Consider the following 19,597-nt stretch of genomic DNA (forward strand, 5'->3'; position numbering starts at 1 on the left):
GTGTGTGATTTATGTCCCTAGCCACTTGCCAACCAGCCAATGTATATATACGTCCTCCGTTTAAACCTAAATACCGGTGTTATGGCAGCATATAGCTGCCATAACCCTGGTATTTTTTTAAACAGTGGACAGTTGGCTTTCCGATAAGGGTGGTCCCAGTGGCAGATTCGCAGCGGGATCACCCTTCCGGGATGGCGGAAGAGGTGCTTCCCCCCTCCCGGTCCTTTTCCCCGCTTACCTGACCCGCCGGCAGTGGGGAAAATAATCCGGTCCCGGATCCTCACAGACAGGATGTCGAGTGAGGGCAAGCTTGCCCTCACTCGACTCTATGGTCTTGGAGGACCGGAGCTACGGCAAACGTCGTTGCCTAGCAACCAGTTTAAAGGTCCCTTTTTTTTTCATTTTATTCTTTATTTTTTTTTCTATCTTTTAGTGTACTTGTGAGATCTGAGGACTTTGTGACCCCAAAGATCTCACAAAAAAGAGGTCCGGTTGTGCCTCTTTCTATTACAAGGAATGTTTACATTCCCTGTAATAGAAATAAAAATGATAATTTTTTTTAAACGGTGTAAAAGTAAAAAATAATGAATAAAATAAATAGTAAAAAAAAAAATTAAATCGCCCTGTCCCCGTTAGCTCGCGTGCAGAAGCGAACGCATACGGAAAACCCGCCCACATATGTAAACGGTGTTCAAACCACACATGTGAGATATAGCCGCGATTGTTAGAGCAAGAGCAATAATTTGAGCCCTAGCCCTTCTCTGTAACTCTAAGATGGCAATCTGTAGAAATTTTTAAAATGTCGCCTATGGGGATTTTTAAGTACCAAAGTTTGTCGCCATTCCGTGAGCGTGCGCAATTTTGAAGCATGAAATGTTGGGTATCTATTTACTCGGCGTAACATTATCTTTCACATTATGGGGAAAAATTGGGCAAACTTTACTGGTTTCTTATTTTTTAATTCAAAAAAGTGGATTTTTTCCCAAAAAAATTTGTTTGGAAGACTGCTGTGCAAATACGGTGTGATAAAAAATATTGCAATAATCTCCTTTTAATTCTCTATGGTCTCTGCTAAAAGAAAATATATAATGTGTGGGGGTTCAAAGTATTTTTCTAGCAAAAACAACTGATTTTAACTTGTAAACACCAAATGTCAAAAATAGGCCTAGGCAAATGGCTGTGATGCATGATGGTGCTCCTTGGATGTTGGGCCCCTCTATATGGCTAGTTTGTGAAAAAGTCTCACACATGTGGTATTGCCATACTCAGAAAGAGTGGCAGAATGTATTTTGGGGTGTAATTTTTGCTGTGTACATGCTATGTGTTAGGAATAATTTGACAACTTTGTGTAAAAAAAAAAAGGTTTTAATTTTTTTCCGATATTCCAAAAACTTGTGGAAAAAAATGACACGTTCAAAAGACCCATAATGCCTCATAGAATATACGTTGGAGTGTTTGCTTTCCAAAATTGGGTCATTTTGTGGGCGTTTCCATTGTCTTGGTGCTCTAGGGCCTTCAGAAGTGTGATAGGTAGTCTGAAAATGATGTGTGTGATTTATGCTCCTAGAACGCCTGAAGGTGCTACTTGGATGTGGAGTCTCTTTATGTGGCCAGGCTGTGTAAAAGTCTCACACATGTGGTATCACCATACTCAGGAGGAGTAGCAGAATGTATTTTGGGGTGTCATTTTTGCTATTTACATGCTATGTGTTAGAAATATCCTATAAATTGACAACTTTGTGTAAAAAAAAAAGGTTTTAATTTTTTTCCCACATTTTCCAAAAACGTGTGAAAAAAAATCACACGTTCAAACAACCCATTATGCCTCATATAATATACGTTGGAGTGTTTGCCTTCCAAAATGGGGTCATTTTGTGGGTGTTTCCATTGTCTTGGTGCTCTAGGGCCTTCAGAAGTGTGATAGTTAATCTGAAAATGATGTGTGTAATTTATGCTCCTAGAACGCCTGAAGGTGCTACTTAGATGTGTAGTCTCTTTATGTGGCCAGGCTGTGTAAAAGTCTCACACATGTGGTATCGCCATACTCAGGAGGAGTAGCAGAATGTATTTTGGGGTGTCATTTTTGCTATTTACATGCTATGTGTTAGAAATATCCTATAAATTGACAACTTTGTGTAAAAAAAAAAGGTTTTAATTTTTTTCCCACATTTTCCAAAAACTTGTGGAAAAAAATGACACGTTTAAAAGACCCATAATGCCTCATAGAATATACGTTGGAGTGTTTGCTTTCCAAAATGGGGTCATTTTGTGGGCGTTTCCATTGTCTTGGTGCTCTAGGGCCTTCGGAATTGTGATAGGTAGTCCGAAAATGATGTGTGTAATTTATGCTCCTAGAACGCCTGAAGGTGCTACTTGGATGTGGAGTCTCTTTATGTGGCCAGGCTGTGTAAAAGTCTCACACATGTAGTATCACCATACTCAGGAGGAGTAGCAGAATGTATTTTGGGGTGTCATTTTTGCTATTTACATGCTATGTGTTAGAAATATCCTATAAATTGACAACTTTGTGTAAAAAAAAAAGGTTTTATTTTTTTTCCCACATTTTCCAAAAACTTGTGGAAAAAAATGACACGTTGAAAAGACCCATAATGCCTCAAAGAATATACGTTGGAGTGTTTGCTTTCCAAAATGGGGTCATTTTGTGGGCTTTTCCATTGTCTTGGTGCTCTAGGGCCTTCAGAAGTGTAATAGGTAGTCCGAAAATGATGTGTGTAATTTATGCTCCTAGAACGCCTGAAGGTGCTACTTGAATGTGGAGTCTCTTTATGTGGCCAGGCTGTGTAAAAGTCTCACACATGTGGTATCGCCATACTCAGGAGGAGTAGCAGAATGTATTTTGGGGTCTAATTTTTGCTGTGTACATGCTATGTGTTAGAAATATCCTATAAATTGACAACTTTGTGTAAAAAAAAAAGGTTTTAATTTTTTTCCCACATTTTCCAAAAACGTGTGGAAAAAAATGACACGTTCAAAAGACCCATAATGCCTCAAAGAATATACGTTGGAGTGTTTGCTTTCCAAAATGGGGTAATTTTGTGGGCTTTTCCATTGTCTTTGTGCTCGAGGGCCTTCAGAAGTGTTATAGGTAGTCCAAAAATGATGTGTGTAATTTATGCTCCTAGAACGCCTGAAGGTGCTACTTGGATGTGGAGTCTCTTTATGTGGCCAGGCTGTGTAAAAGTCTCACACATGTGGTACCTCCATACTCGGGAGGAGTAGCAGAATGTATTTTGGGGTGTCATTTTTGCTATGTACATGCTATGTGTTAGAAATATCCTATAAATTGACAACTTTGTGTAAAAAAAACAGGTTTTAATTTTTTCCCCCATTTTCCAAAAACTTGTGAAAAAAAATGACATGTTCAAACGACCCATAATGCCTCATAGAATATACGTTGGAGTGTTTGCTTTCCAAAATGGGGTCATTTTGTGGGCTTTTCCATTGTATTGGTGCTCTAGGGCCTTCAAAAGTGTGATTGGTAGTAAGAAAGTTTTATGTTTATTTATGCTCCTAGAATGCCTGAAGGTGCTACTTGGATGTGGAGTCTCTTTTTGTGGCCAGGCTGTGTAAAAGCCTCATAAATGTGGTATCACCATACTCAGGAGTAGCAGAATGTATTTTGGGGTGTCATTTTTGCTGTGTATATGCTATGTGTTAGAAATGGCTTATAAATTGACAACTTTTGTCAAAAAAAAGAAAAAAAATGTTTTCTTCATTTTCCCAAGAATTGTGGGAAAAAATTATAACTTCAAAAAACTCACCATGCCTCTTACTAAATACCTTGGACTGTCTACTTTACAAAAAGGGGTCATTTGGGGGGTATTTGTACTGTCCTAACATTTCAGGGCCTCAAGAAAGGAGATAGGCCGTCAGTACATCTGGTGTGATCAATTTGCAGTAATTGGTACCATAGCTTCTATCTTTCACACAGACTAAATAATATACACTAATTTGGGTTAATTTTTCCAGAGATATGTAGCAGTATAAATTTTGGCCCAAATGTATGAATAAAAATTCATTTTTTGCAAAATTTTATAACAGAAACTAAAAAAAAGTGTTTTTTTTTTCAAAAATGTGCTCTTTTTTGCTTATATCACGGAAAAAAAACCCAGTTGTGATCAAATACCACCAAAAGAAAGCTCTATTTGTGTGAAAAAAATTAAAAAAATGTTGTTTGGTTACAGTGTAGCATGACTGAGCAATTGTCATTCAAAGTGTGAGAGTGCTGAAAGCTGAAAATTGGTCTGGGCAGGAAGGGGGTCTAACTGCTCTGCCTGGAAGGGGTTAATCACTCAGGCTCTACATGTTTCAAACCTGTCAATATATAGATGGTTCCTGTAGGTCTGAAGGACCATAGGGGGTCTCACACTCCCCCTGCATGTCAACCTGCACGGGGGGGGGGGGGTGAGACGGTCCTTTAGACCTACAGGTACCGTCTATATACACTATATTCGGGGTATTACCCCCCCATTGAAGATTCTAGAACTATTTATCATCAGCAGGATACCTTCCTTTAAGAATTACTGTCCATCGATGTGTCCCCACCCTCAATCATTCTTGGAGTGTGTCATGTGGAAGCTCTTCTATCGTGCTCATTGACAGGCCCCTGAGGAAGCGCGTAAGCACAAAAACTGTCGAGCCTGAGCGATTAAACAGATGCCCAGCGTTGGCAGTGTCCTACTACCAGAATTCACAACTTCTGAACATACTCTTTTGCTACACTACTGACATTGGCTGGAAATATATTAAGGGAAGTTATGTTTTCAATTCATTTACAATACTAGAATGGTAGTCGGCATCCATCTGCACAGTGCTGTTACATATGTTTAGACAGGTTCTTGAGTTCACATTTGTAAAAACTTTATTTTTGATGTAATTGTGTTTCAGAAACATGAAACATTTTAATACGAGTACTTTAATAAATGAATGATTGATTTTATATTCATTGGTCTTTTGATATTACGTGCCAGTAAAGTCCACACTACTTTACCCCCTCTTCGATATTTACATAAGGACATGGCACTGTAAACTATATATGTCCATGGCAACCACCCCAGTGCGACATTGATTCTTTCAACACTGAAGAAATGACACTTTGCTACAATATAAAGTAGTGAGTGTACAGCTTGTATAGCAGTGCAAATTTGCTGCCCCCTCAAAATCATCATCCTCCAACGTCTTTTCTCTCTCAAACAACCCGTCAAAATGAACCATAAAAAGAGAAAGCTCCACTAATGTGATATTGTGTTAATATCAATCTATTAAAATGAAAATCCCACAAATATTGCACAGGATATTATACTGCAAAGGATCCCTCTGTGACCTAACTCATTATGTGGTGACACAAACTTCCCCCTCTTTGACTCCACTTGGTTAATCCTGTCTCCCGGATTAGAAATGGACGCTTTTATTTAAATGATGAAAGACAACAGACCTTTCTGCAGAGTACTCCCATTGGATACCAATATGTCCTTAAGGGCTGGTATCCACAATGGGTTGACCTGAGGTAGAGAAGTGCTCTATAGGTGTATTGTATTCTCTAGTATCCTCCAGCATACTATCCTCAGTGCCATGCTGTCCTGTAGGATCAGTTGTAATGTCCTGTCCTGCCAACTGGCTTTGATTTCTGTGGGCTGGTGAAAGGAGAAGCAGAAGTACTTGCCTGACTGCTGAATGCAGCCCTGCTTCCCCACTCTGCAGTACCGCTCCTGTCTCTGCTGGGAAAGCCAATTTGAGAAGAAGTCAGTGATCTTGTGGTTTCGGTGCCATATTGGCTGTGTGAAGCTCCTCCGGCAGTATAGAAGAAGTCCATGATCATACAGGGACCCTCCCATACATTCCTCCTGCCTATGTCCACTTCCTCTGATCTCCACTGCCTCAGTAAGCACATAGTGGTGATTTATGCTGCTGTGAGTTGCTTTTGAAAGCTTGGGTCTGTGGGAATCCCAGAGAGCTGGGTTAAACTGCCACCATCTTCCCAGCTGCCAGCTCCTTGCCAGTCCCTCATCTGTTTCCTAATTTCTTTATTTACTTATTTTGCACTTTAAACAAAGCACTCAATTAATAATATCACTCTAGTTTACCATAGAAGGTTAGCTCACAGTTATTTTTAGGCAGTCAATACTATTTTGACCTTAAAGAATAGAAAATTCAAGGCTCATATTAATTTTCTGTAATACAACTTTTCCTAACACACAAAATTTATACATATTTTGCAAACTGTAACACTTAAAGTGCGGAGAAAAAATATTAAATTTTAATTTTCTTTGGAACAGAAAACCTTTGTACTTTTTATACAGCGTGAAATTCAAATCCTTTAATTGTCCAAATCTTTAAAGTCTACATAATGGTATAATTTTGTAGCAAATTGTTATGAGTGTGTTAAATCCACAGTTTGAACTTTTGAAAAAATACTCATTGTTATTAGCCTGATACAGTAATTTTGACTATAGTGATAAACATTTATGGCTCTCTTGTAAAAGCTTTTCCTCAATTTGTTCTTAAAAGAGGAGATTTTGGCTGTATATTGGCATATAAAATTGCCAGAAAGGAAATATCACATGGCCTTTTGTTTATCCATGCATTATCATAAATTGGTCTTTCATAAGTATAACATATGCTAAAATAAAACTAAAGCTGCATAACGGAAAGATGCAAAACTATGGAAAAATTATTGATTTGTTCTGTACAGTGCAGTGCGTAAATTGTACTTAAAGCTAAACATTTATATTTTGTTTTGTATGGGCCAGTGAAAGGTTAGAACCCCTGTCATGATTTTATTTCTGTATAAGGGATTACACTGAGTAAATATAATATTTTAAGTAAAAGACAGGTAAAATAAAACAATAATTTTATTCAATTATCATCATTTAAAAAACACACTAAGGTGTATGCAAAAACACAAGTATTAAAATGGCAGATTCCTAGACATTTTTCAAATCATACATGGGGAAGCTATTTGAAAATCAAATATTCTGAACATTTCAAAATATTGTATGTTCCTAATTATGCTCAAAAATATTTTGCCACAATGACAATTGTGCATAAAGGTACACCACCACATCTAAAAAAAAAGTTCCACCTGTTTACACTGCTCAAAAAAATGAAAGGAACACTTTGAAAACACATAAGAACACATAAAATCATGCTGGATATCTATACTGATATGGACTAGGTAATGTGTTGAATGAAAAGATGCCACATCGTTTGATGGAAATGAAAATGATCAACCTACAGAGGGTTGAACTCAAAGACACCCCCAAAAATCTAAGTGAAAAAAATGATGTAGCAGGCTAGCCCATTTTGCTGAAATTTCATTGCAGCAACTCAAAATGGTAGTCAGTAGTTTGTATGGGCCCCACATGCTTGTATGCATGCCTGACAATGTCGGAGCATGCTCCTAATCAGACGATGGATGCTGTCCTGGGGTGTTCCCTCCCAGATCTGGACCAGGCATCACAGAGCTCCTAAATAGGGATGATCGAACTTTGGAAAAGTTCGGTTCGACCAGAACACCCAAACCTCCCAAAAGTTCGGCCCGGATTTCAGAACCCCATTGAAATCCATGGGACCCGAACTTCGGTAATCAAAAAACACAATTTTGAAGCCCTAAAACCCAATAAATGCCCCTAAAAAGTGCCTAGGGTTCTGGGTCATACCCCAGGGACTATTAATCACACAAAAAAAAAGTTCTTAAAAATTGTCATTTTTGATAGAGAGCCAATTATTGAAAAAATTAAAAAAAAAAAAAAAAATTCTTTGGATTTAGTGTCTGGGGGGTCTAAAAAGTGTACCTGTGAAGTTTAAGCTCTGTAGCATGTCCAGAACCATAAAAAAAAGATTGTTTGTATTTTGTCACTTATAGAACAGGTGTGATAGGAGCGTAACTATATTGGTGTTAATTATTTCATTAGCGCAAGCATATATTTCTGCTACTATCACACCTATATATGTCTAGGTGTATATATACATTTAAGTATGTGTGTATATATACCACTATACACAAGTTCAGATGTTTTGCCTGCCTCCAAAAACCCCCAAAAAATGCCGGCAACAACACACCTGGGCGTTTTTTTTTTGGCGCTAGCGTTTTTTTGGCATTTTTTTGGGTTCTTTGGAGGCAGGCAAAACATCTGAACTTGTGTATACGGGTATATATACACACATACTTATATGTATATATACACCTAGACATATATAGGTGTGATAGTAGCAGAAATATATGCTTGCGCTAATGAAATAATTAACACCAATATAGTTACGCTCCTATCACACCTATATGTCTAAGTGTAAAATACATATAAGTATGCGTGTATATATACCACTATACACAAGTTCAGATGTTTTGCCTGCTTTCAAAAACCCCCAAAAAATTCCTGCAACAACACACCTGGGCGGTTTTTTTTTTGGCGCTAGCGTTTTTTTGGGCATTTTTTTGGGTTCTTTGGAGGCAGGCAAAACATCTGAACTTGTATATAGTGGTATATATACACACATACTTATATGTATTTTACACTTAGACATATATAGGTGTGATAGGAGCGTAACTATATTGGTGTTAATTATTTCATTAGCGCAAGTAGTGTTTTCTGCTCCTTTCACACCTATATATGTGCAGGTGTATATATACCCCCTATACACATGTTCAGATGTCATGCCTGACTCCAAACATGTGCTCAAAAAATCCCTATAGACGCTTGCAGCCAAAAAGCAAGCTGACAGGGGCGAAGCCATATTACTGCAGTGAAAGTGACTTCAGAAAAACTAGCTTTTCTCTATAGCGGTCACCCTGATATGGAAGGGTTTGGTCACCCTGCCATAGCAGTCACTGTCAGTTCACCCTACACTACACTACGGTCACCCTGGCACTTAACACTTTCCCTACAGAAACGAAATTATTAAAGCTAACTAAAGTGTAAAAGAGCACCCTAACTACACTAGATATCCCTTTTCTCAAACTAATAAATGCTAAATGACACTTTGTAGCAGAAGTCCACGAACTGCTTCCACTCTCTTCCATGTCCCTGTATAAAAATGCTAGGAATTTGGCGGGGGGGGGGGCTATCTTATATACTGGGGGGCGTATTCACTAATGATTGGCCTATGGACCCCCTAGTCACTCCAATCACATTCCTAGCATTCTCCTGCCCCCTCAATTGGCTTTTGCTAATGGTTCTGGTCCAATCATGAGCTTTCAAAGCCCATTTCCTGTCCCATTGCATTTTGGTCGGTTCTGGTTGCCGAATTCCGAACTTTTTGGGCAAAAAGTTCTAAATTCGGCCGAACCTCGAACAGCCAATGTTCGGGTCGAACCGATGTTCGACCCGAACCGTTCGATCATCCCTACTCCTAAACAGACTGAGTTGCAACTTGGAGGCTTCTGATGGCCTGAAATATAATGTCCCAGAGGTGTTCCATTGGATTTAGGTCAGGCGAGCGTGGGATGCATTCAATGGTATCAATTCCATCATTCTCCAGGAACTGGCTGCATACTCTCATCACATAAAGCCGGGCATTGTCGTGCACCAGGAGGAACCCAGGACTCACTGCACCAGGGTAGAATTTGACAATGGGTCTAAGGTTTTTATCCCGATTCCTAATGGCAATCAGGGTGCCATTGTCTAGCCTGTAGAGGTCTGTGCATCCATTTCATCGATATGCTTCCCCAGACCATCACTGATCCACCACCAAACCGGTCGTGCTGAACGATGTTACAGGCAGCATAACATTCTCCATGGCTTCTCCAGACTCTTTCACGTCTGTCACATGTGCTCAGGGCGGACCTGCCAATTCTGGTGTTCAATGGCAAATTCCAATCAAGCTCCACGGTGCCAGGCAGTGAGCACAGGGCCCACTAGAGGACGTTGAACCCTCAGGCCACCCTCATGAAGTCTGTTTCTGATTGTTTGGTCAGAGACATTCACACCAGTGGCCTGCTGGAGGTAATTTTGCAGAGCTCTGGCAGTGTTCATCCTGTTCCTCCGTGCAAAAAGAAACAGATACCAGTCCTGCTTATGGGTTAAGGACTTTATACAGCCCCGTCCAGCTCTCATAGTGTAACTGCCTGTCTCCTGGAATCTCCTCCATGCTCTTGAGACTGTGCTGGGAGACACAGCAAACCTTCTGGCAATGGCATGTATTAATGTGCCAGCCTGGGGGAGTTGGACTGCCTGTACAGCCTCTACAGGGTCCAGGTATCGCCTCATGCTATCAGCAGTGACATTGACCCTAGCCAAATACAAAACTAGTGAAACAGTCAGAAAAAATGAGTAGGGAACAAAAATTTTAGTGGCCTCCACCTGTACTTCATCAGCAAGAGGTGGAGATAGCCTGACCATAGCGCAATATATAGGCCTAACCGGCCAAATGGCTCTAAAACCTGAATGGCTGAACAACAAGTCCCCGCCCCTCGGGGCGCCGCCGGAAGATACACTGATGCTTTCCCGGAAGGGAACACGTAGCACACAGGACAGTGCCACATCTAATACTTGCATTTCCGGCTGTCAGGACCAAAACCAAACAAATGATAACAGTAAATAAGAGCCTACATAACAGAGCCGACTGCCCGACCTCACATCCCCCTTCACATATTCATATATGCAATATATACCAATCTAAATGGGTCATTCAATATATCATCACAAAACTAAGAAAGGCATACGAAAATACATTAAACATCTATAAATAGCCTTATAAAAATGTAAAATATAATTAAATCCTGCCCAAAAATTTACATATTTAATGCTAAAAAATAAAAATAAAAGTTCACATATATTATAAAATAAAGAACTTTAGTTTCAAAAATCCAAAACGATTCTCTCCTACTAAGTTGACGGATGTAGTTACCACCCCTTGAATGCTTTTTTACTAATTCTACACCCAAAATCGCAGAGATGTAGGTTTCCTGTCATGAACTTCCCTGAAGTGTCTTGATACATTATGCGAGACTTCTCCTTTATTGATGTTTTTCATATGTTCTGCTACTTGCACATTTAGACATCTTTTTGTGCGTCCTATATACTGGAGCCCGCACCCGCACTCCAGCATATATACGACACCGGCAGTGGAGCAAGTGATCAAATCTTTGATCACGTACTCCCTGCCTGTACTATTGGCAGTGAAGGTTTTCATTTTTTTCGTGTTAGATTTAGATTGACAGCAAGCTCCACATCTTCCACAAACATGAAATCCTGATAGAAAGTTAAATAGGGTGGTTCTCTTTTGCACAGGGGGATCAACTACTCCGGGGGCCAAACGATCTTTGAGAATTGGGGCTCTCCTGTACACAAAGCCCGGTCTATCAGAAAGGTGGGGCCCAAGAACCCTGTCATGTTTTAAGATACCCCTGTGCTTTTTAACAATTCGTTCAATTTGCTTATGTTGAACATTGAAGTCCAGCACAACTCTGAGCTCCATATTGGCGGATCTAGGCTTAACTGTGTCCCCTAGGAGTCTGTTCCTGTCCATAGATCCAACTTCTATATGATCTGCCAGTACCCTATTCATGTCATAACCTTTATCCCTAAACCGATCAATAAGGACCCCAGATCATGAGAAGTAGTCTAACTGACTTGAGCAATTCCTCTGTATCCAGATCAACTGTCCCTTGGGGATGTTTAGTAACCAATTGTTATGGTGGCAGCTGTCCATGGATATGTAGGAATTCCTATCAGTAGGTTTGAAAACATTTTTTGTATGTAATTGCCCTTGATGTTTGAAAATCTCTAGATCCAGGAAGTGCACGGCCTCAGTACTTACTGTCCATGTGAGTTCAACCCCTCTTTCTTTTCAATAGTTTTTATTGAATTTTTTTCAAAAAGAACAAATAACAATTACAGCATACAGGTACACTGGTTGAAGACAGCAACAATCACAGTAAGCATTGCATACTTGGCACCACCACTGGTCAACACCAACCCAGTTTCTGGAACGGGATGCCCCCCAGACCAGCCCCCGGCCGAAAACTCCTGCAGGGTCCGACAGGAAGGCCGCGCCAGACCACCCCTATCGGGACCAACACTGTGGCCCAGCGCAACCCCCGCCATCTCCCACCGGGGCCGGGCACCGACCCCCAGGGCCTCCCCTCCTTGCTTCCCCAATGGGCGCCAGATATGGTGGGCACATACTCCTCTAATAACTCTTCAACCCTTGTATAACTGGGTAGTATAAGTATTGGTATACAAGACTATCAACAGGACAGTCAATAACATTAGCCTCTGATGCATTAACTCGTCAACATTCACAATTACATAGAAATAAACACGTTGAAATGCCCCAGGGCAGGACTGTCCCTACCCTGGGTATTTCAGTGACCAACTATTCCAGGTTTGTTCGAACTGCAGACTACGGCCGTTCATATTAGCGAAAAAATTCTCATAAGAGCATTGAGAGCGGACCCTATTAACCACCTCCATTGTTGAGAGGGCAGTGTCAGACCTCCAGGCTGCCGTGATTGTCAGTCTGGCTGCTGTTAGAACATGGGCCACTAAGGTACGGTGGAGAGGGGGGATCTGTGTGATCCCTAGGTTCAGAAGGGCCAAAGCTGGGGACATCGGAATTGACTGCCCAGTCAGTGACCGAAGCAGGGCGAACACAGCCGCCCAATAGCACTTGAGTTTTTTACAATGCCACAGAAGGTGATACAGTGTCCCTAGCTCCCCACAACCCCTCCAACAGGAAGGGGCAACCTCTTTAAACATCTTTCTCAGTCTCACTGGGGTCAAGTAGCTGCGGTGGAGAATCTTTAGGGCCACCTCCCAGTGATTGGTGCAATGAGAGTAGGAATAACCGGAGCGGACAGCTAACTTCCAGTCCCACTCCGAAAACTCCACTCCCATGTCGGCTTCCCATGCTGCCATGGAGGCCGATTTACTGCATCTAGATTGGTGTTGCAGAGTTTGATAGAACCACGAGAGGCCTTTCGGCTTGTGATAGCTGGTGAGCATATAGTCCCACACTTCCGATGGCACCTCAATTGTCGGGTCAGGATGTTTAATATGATAGTGATGTAATTGGGCCCAAAAAAAGGAAGGCTTATCAGTACAGGTAGAACGCAGTTCCCCATATGTGGCAGATCTGGATATCGCCCCAGGTGGAATTTTCAAAGATGGAATGAGAAATTCATAAGCTGCTAATTTTAAGGTCATCTTAGTCCTAGGGATCCCCTTCAATGTTTGCACCTCCCCCCAGGCTCCCAACGTAGCCCTAAGAGAGGCCAAATCCGGGGTATACACCTCACATTTTGTCAAGGAAGCCAGTAGCAAGGCTGGGAGTTCCTTATTTGCCACTACTGCCTTTTCTAGAAGGACCCATAGTTTGTCTGGTTCAGGGTCAAACCAAGCTTTTGCCTGATCCAACAGAGCCGCTGAGTAGTACTTCTTAAGGCACGGGAATCCTGTCCCCCCTGTGGCCCTAGACTTTATCAACATAGAGTACAGGATTTTTGGTACTTTGCCCCCCCATAGGAACTTCCTGAACATCTTGTCCATGTTGTGAAAAAAGGATGCTGGTATCACCACCGGTAGTGTCCTAAAGTAATATAATATCTTGTCCAAAGGGTGGTAATAAACAGCGCATACTCAGACTGGTCTGAGGTTGTAAGCGGGGTGCCCCAGGGCTCAGTCCTGGGACCAACCTTGTTCAATTTATTCATAAACAACATTGAGGTCAGGATCAGTAGTTCGATATCAGTTTTTGCAGATGACACAAAATTGGCCAGGGCAATAACTGCACAGCATGAAGCAGATATTCTACAGAATGACCTGGACAAAATTACAGAGTGGGCAATGACATGGCAAATGAGGTTTAACGTGGAGAAGTGTAAGGTTTTGCACTTGGGGACTAAAAACATAAAAGCACAATACACGTTAGGAGGGGAACCCTTGGGGGAATCAAAAATGGAGAAGGATCTGGGAGTCTTGGTTGATGATAGATTAGGCAACAGCATGCAATGTCAAGCGGCAGCTGCCAAAGCCAGCAGAATATTAGCATGCATAAAGAAAGGGATGTATTCCAGAGATAAGACTATAATCCTTCCACTTTATAAAACTCTGGTCCGACCGCATCTGGAGTATTCTGTCCAGTTCTGGTCGCCAGTCCTCAGGAGGGATGTGTTGGAGCTGGAGAGAGTCCAGAGAAGGGCAACTAAACTAATTAGGGGATTGGAGGACCTTGACTATGAAGAGCGTCTACAATCGCTCGATTTATTCTCCCTGGAGAAGAGACGTCTGAGGGGGGACATGATAACAATTTATAAATATCTTAATGGGGATCCCAGCTTAGAAAAAAAGCTGTTCATTTGAAGGGATTGCATGAGGACTCGAGGGCATACAATGCGATTAGAGGAGAAGCATTTTAACCTCAGGCAACGTGGGGGGTTCTTTACTGTTAGGGCTACAAGATTGTGGAATTCTCTACCACAAGAGGTGGTTTCTGCGGGTAGTATGGTGGCTTTCAAAAGACTCTTAGACTTACATCTCAAGGATCAGAACATTCAGGGGTATGTGAGATGATTACAGCCACACACACCTACACAGGTTGAACTGGATGGACTATTGTCTTTATTCAACCTCACCTACTATGTAACTATGTAACTAATCTTTGGTAGCACCAACATCTTGAGTGCAGCTATACGCCCCAGCCACGATAGTTCATAAGACGCCATATGCGTTAGGTCCTCCATGACGGTAGATAGTAATTTAGAGAAATTCTTATATGTATGGGTGGTTCCTGCGCTATCTGAGGTAGTATGTGTTTCCCTTCTTGCTGCTGCACCACAATACTGGTACCAGGAACCAGTTAATACAAAGTGTACAATTTGGGTGGGTAGTGCGCTTCAGAAGTGGAACTATAGCTAAAAATGGTGAATATATAAACTGAAGTAATAAAACGTGTTCTTGTGGTAAAAAAGTGTTGTCACTGAATTATAACATGGTGATCAAATTAATTCCATCATATAAATAAATAGCAATATAAATAAGATGTTTCAATGTATCTTCTATACAATAAAAGTGCTGGGTACTTAAATTTCTTAAAGATGTCAAATATGCCGTAGACAAAATATAAATATATAAATAAAACTTCAAAAAAGACTAAAAGTGCTATGTGCTTTTTTTCTTCAATCTAAAATAAATAAAGTGCAGTGTTCATAGTGTCCATATATAAAAATCCAGAATCGGGTGTCATTCCCTTCAATAACATCAAATAGAAAAAAAGGTGCTCTCATGCAAAATAAGGGTGTTGTGACTTGCTGCCTCCACCAGGTGTCACATCTAGGTGTTCTATATTCTCACCTCAATAAGGTGTATATTGCGCCTGTATATAAAGCTTTAGCCTCCGGGTACCATGTAGGCTTTTTCTTATTCCGGTATCTTGTTCAAACCTCCGAGTATTTCCTGTCCTGTCCTAAAATCAGGGATCCCACAAGAAGTACTGATTCCTGCTCCAGTATGAAATACCACATAGGAGGCTCCTTGTATGATTTCGGCAAGCTCCTGCACCTTCCTTCCAAGTTCATCTGGTGAATCAATAATCTCAGGAAGACCGCATTGGCCTTTATTATGCTGTCCCCGTATGCTAATAAAGGCCAATGCGGTCTTCCTGAGACCCTTGCAGAAGGGAGTTGCAACGAGTCTAGGAATGAAGCTATAAGGGAGTCTGAGGGCTGCAGGGTATTCCCGTCATCTTTAAGATTATATAATGAGTTATAATAATTGGAGAAAGCATTAGCGATTGCAGTGGGATGGTGCACTAAATTGTTCGTTTTGGGATCCTTGATAGAGGATAATTTAGCTTTTTGTTGCCTCTTCCTCAAGTAGTTGGCCAGCATCTTACCCGATTTATTGCCCTGGGTGTAGTAGCGCGCTTTGGTGAGGAACAGAAGACGCTGATGGTCCTCTAAAAGCTTGCAGCGGACAAGTAGTCTACAGGCGGTTAGCTCTTCTAGCCTAGGAGGGGTGGGGTCTGCTTTATGAGCAGCCTCCAGAGAGTGACTTCATGGCCTGGGCCTTTTCTTTCTTGACCCTAGATGCTTGTTGGATTAATAGCCCCCTAGCAAATGCCTTGTGGGCACACCAAAGAGTGAAAATATCCATCCCTGGGGTATCATTATGCTCAAAATACTCCCGGATCCGACCATCCAGCCGCTCCCGGTGGCCCACGTCCCGGAGCAAAGAAGCGTTATTCCGCCACACATGGACTGGGGTACTCATATGGGGCTCCGAAACCACCACCGAGACCGGAGCATGGTCAGACCAGGACATTGTGTGAATCGTGGATTTTTCAACCACCCTCAGAAATTGCAAGTCAGCCACAAATAGATCCAACCTCGAATAGGATCCATGGGGGGCTGAGTAATAAATGAAGTCTTTATCCATAGGGTTAAGACATCGCCACACATCATACAGATCAGATGAATGTAAGAATTTTTGAAGGGTAGCCCTTGCCTTTCCCTGGGCGGGAGAGCAATCGAGCTGTGCATCCCCAATGCAATTAAAATCCCCACAATACACCGTGAGACCCCTCCTCACACGGTCCACCTTTTTCACAAGCGCTCTCAAAAATCTAATTTGTCCCTGGTTAGGGGCATAAAGAATAACAATTGTATAAGTAATGTTATTAATATCACATATCAATATTAGAAAGCGGCCTGCTTCATCAGTAACCTTATCGTGCAGTTGAAAGGCCACAGAGCTTTTAATCGCGATGAGCACTCCCTTCTTCTTGGTATCAGCAGAAGAAGTGAAGATATGAGGGTATAATCTGTCAGAACACTTAGGTGGCTTGGACCGTGCGAAGTGGGTCTCTTGTACACATACGACATTTCCCCTAAGCACACGAGCCTCCCGCCAGAGAGATCTGCGCTTGAAGGGGCTGTTAAGACCGTGAGCATTAATGGTGACTATATTAATAACCATTTATGGGTAGTAAAAAAAAAGATGGGCAAACATGGCAGTCCATAAATTTAAAAATAGCAAAAGAAAAATATCCTGCATTGGGGAGAGAGCAAAAATACCTCCCAGTAGGGAGTGGAGGGAACAAGTAGAATCTGAGGAAACAGTACCTGCAGTTCTCAAAAAACGGACACAGTCACAGACCCTTGCTGGTGCCTTGGACATGGTCCGGAGTCACTGTCCTTGGTCACTTGAGTAGTAGTATCCAGTTCATTGTAGATATCATTGAGGCTAAAAAATAGTAAAACACAACAAAAGAGAACAAAAAAGGAATACAGAACATTTAAGGAAGGGTACGGGGTAAACCCCGTCATGCGATAATATCGCAGGCTCAGGTGAAGGGGGTTCTGCTCCTATCACCCGGTCACTCCTGGACTCTGACTCATCCAGGTAGTAAATCCGCAAAGGGAAAAGAGGAAAAAAAACATAAGAAAAGGCAGCATCAAATGGGGATCCATAATGGGTAGAGGATCCGCAGTGGGCCCCTAAGACGGGTAGCCTTGAAGCCCAGAGGAATGCCAGAAACTCATTTGTTGACCCGTCGCCATTCCGGTTCCAGCTGAGAGGGTTTCGCCCTGGGAGAAGATTCCTGCGGGTCTGGTAGGAGACCCCATTTCTTGGTCAATTTAAAGCCGTCCTCCACCGATCTGATGACATGCGTGCGACCATCTTTGACGATGAGGAGTTTGGTAGGAAAACCCCAGGAATACTTCACTTGGTTGTTTCAAAGTAGTTTGGTCAGAGGTATCAGCTTTTTCCTCGCCGCCATGGTGAATTGTGATAGGTCAGCATACACTGAAAGTCCATGATACGGTTCCGGTAGTGAGGAGGTGTTCCGTGCAAATCGCATGAGGTCATCCTTAATGTGGTAAAAGTGGATGCGTGCGATAACATCCCTAGGGATTTTGTCAGGTAGATGTTGCGGCTTTGGTAGGCGATGGGCACGATCCATCACTGCTTCCACAACTGGTGTGTCTGGCATAAGTGCCAACAACATAGCCTGCACATATGCCCTTAGTTCAGAGGGGGGAGACAGACTCTGGGACCCCCGCCGTTTCACATTATTATGGCGGGCCCTGTCCTCCAGGTCCGCCATTTTGCTCTTCAGGGTCTCCAAGTCGTCCCCCCTCGCATTATGGTCATCCACCAACTCGTTGTGGGCGATAGAGAACTCCATTTTGTTTTCTATATGGTCCACTCTGCCTCCCAGGTCCACCACCTCCGTTTTGATGCCATTTACACAGGCCACAATCTCCCTGTGAAAGGCGCCGTTAATGGACATTAGCATGTCTTTCATGGTGACGTCCATGAGCGGTTGCCCCGTTGTGGGAAAGTCCTTAATGTTGGCATAAAATTCTAAGGTACTGTCCAGAGAGCCAGGGCCCGTGCTGTTGTCCCCAGCGCAGCGGTGCGTCTCGGACCGTTTGGGTGCAGTTTTTTGTGGGCTGCAGGACGGGGAGCCTCCCTGGGAGGATCTGCTGCTAGCGGAGGGTGACAACAGGCTCGGATCTCCCCCAATCCCGGCTTCCAGCCCTTGTGTAGGCCTCGGCGCCATTTTGGGGCCTCGGAGTGCTCGTGGAAGAAAAAAAGTCAGTTAACTTACGGGGTCCTCCGCGGTCCTTTCGTTTCCGCATTGTTGCCAGTGGTGTCCCTAAGGGTTGTGAGGGTCACTGGAGTCGGAGTCGCTCACCCACGTCGCAGGAATCGTTGCGGAGAGACCGGGAGCTTCGGAGCTCTGCACTCACGCGGCCATCTCCGCCGGCTGCCGGCCACGCCCCCCCCCCCCGTTCAACCCCTCTTTCATTCCTATTCATTTTCTCTTTAAATAGGTTGAAGGATCTCATGTCACCTCTCCAAACAATCAACAGATTGTCAATGAACCTCCTGTAACACAAGAGTTCCACCGGACGATCCCTCAAAACAATATTGTTTTCCCACTGGGCCATGAACAGATTCGCTACGCTCGGAGCGAATCTTGCCCCCATAGCCACGCCCCTTATCTGCAAGTAAAAGTCTCCAGAATACCAAAAATAATTATGGCTGAGACAGAACTTGAGACACTCCACAATATACTTGGAGTGCTCCTCTTTTAATTCTGAGCCACTCAATGCTAACTTAACAGCTTCTAGGGCTGCATTGTGCCCTATAATCATGTATAGGGAACTAACGTCCGCTGTGGCAAGAATACATATCTCAGCATCACCTATAGATTGTAAACATTGAATGGCATGTTTGGTATCTTTAAGGAAGGCTTCCGTACGTAGGACCAGGGGCTGTAAAAATAAATCGATGTACTGACCTAGCCTAGAGCTCAGGGAGTCGATTCCATTAATAATTGGTCTCCCCGGGGGTCTAGTCGCATTCTTATGCATTTTTGGGAGAAAGTATATGATCAGGGTTCTACAGGCAACAGGGTTAAGGTACTGGGCTTCCTTTTTAGTTAAAATCTCTTTATTGACTCCTCTTTTGATTAATTTATCCAATCGGGTTTTATAATCATTTAGGGGGTTGCTGTTAAGCAGGTCATAAGTACCTCTATCTGAAAGTTGTCTCATCATTTCTTCCTTGTAATATTCAGTACTCATTACCACCAATACCCCACCCTTATCGGCCGGACGGATCACTAA

This window comes from Pelophylax lessonae (assembly GCF_965119305.1).
Source record: "Pelophylax lessonae genome assembly, chromosome: 5".
NCBI classification, from domain to species: domain Eukaryota; kingdom Metazoa; phylum Chordata; class Amphibia; order Anura; family Ranidae; genus Pelophylax; species Pelophylax lessonae.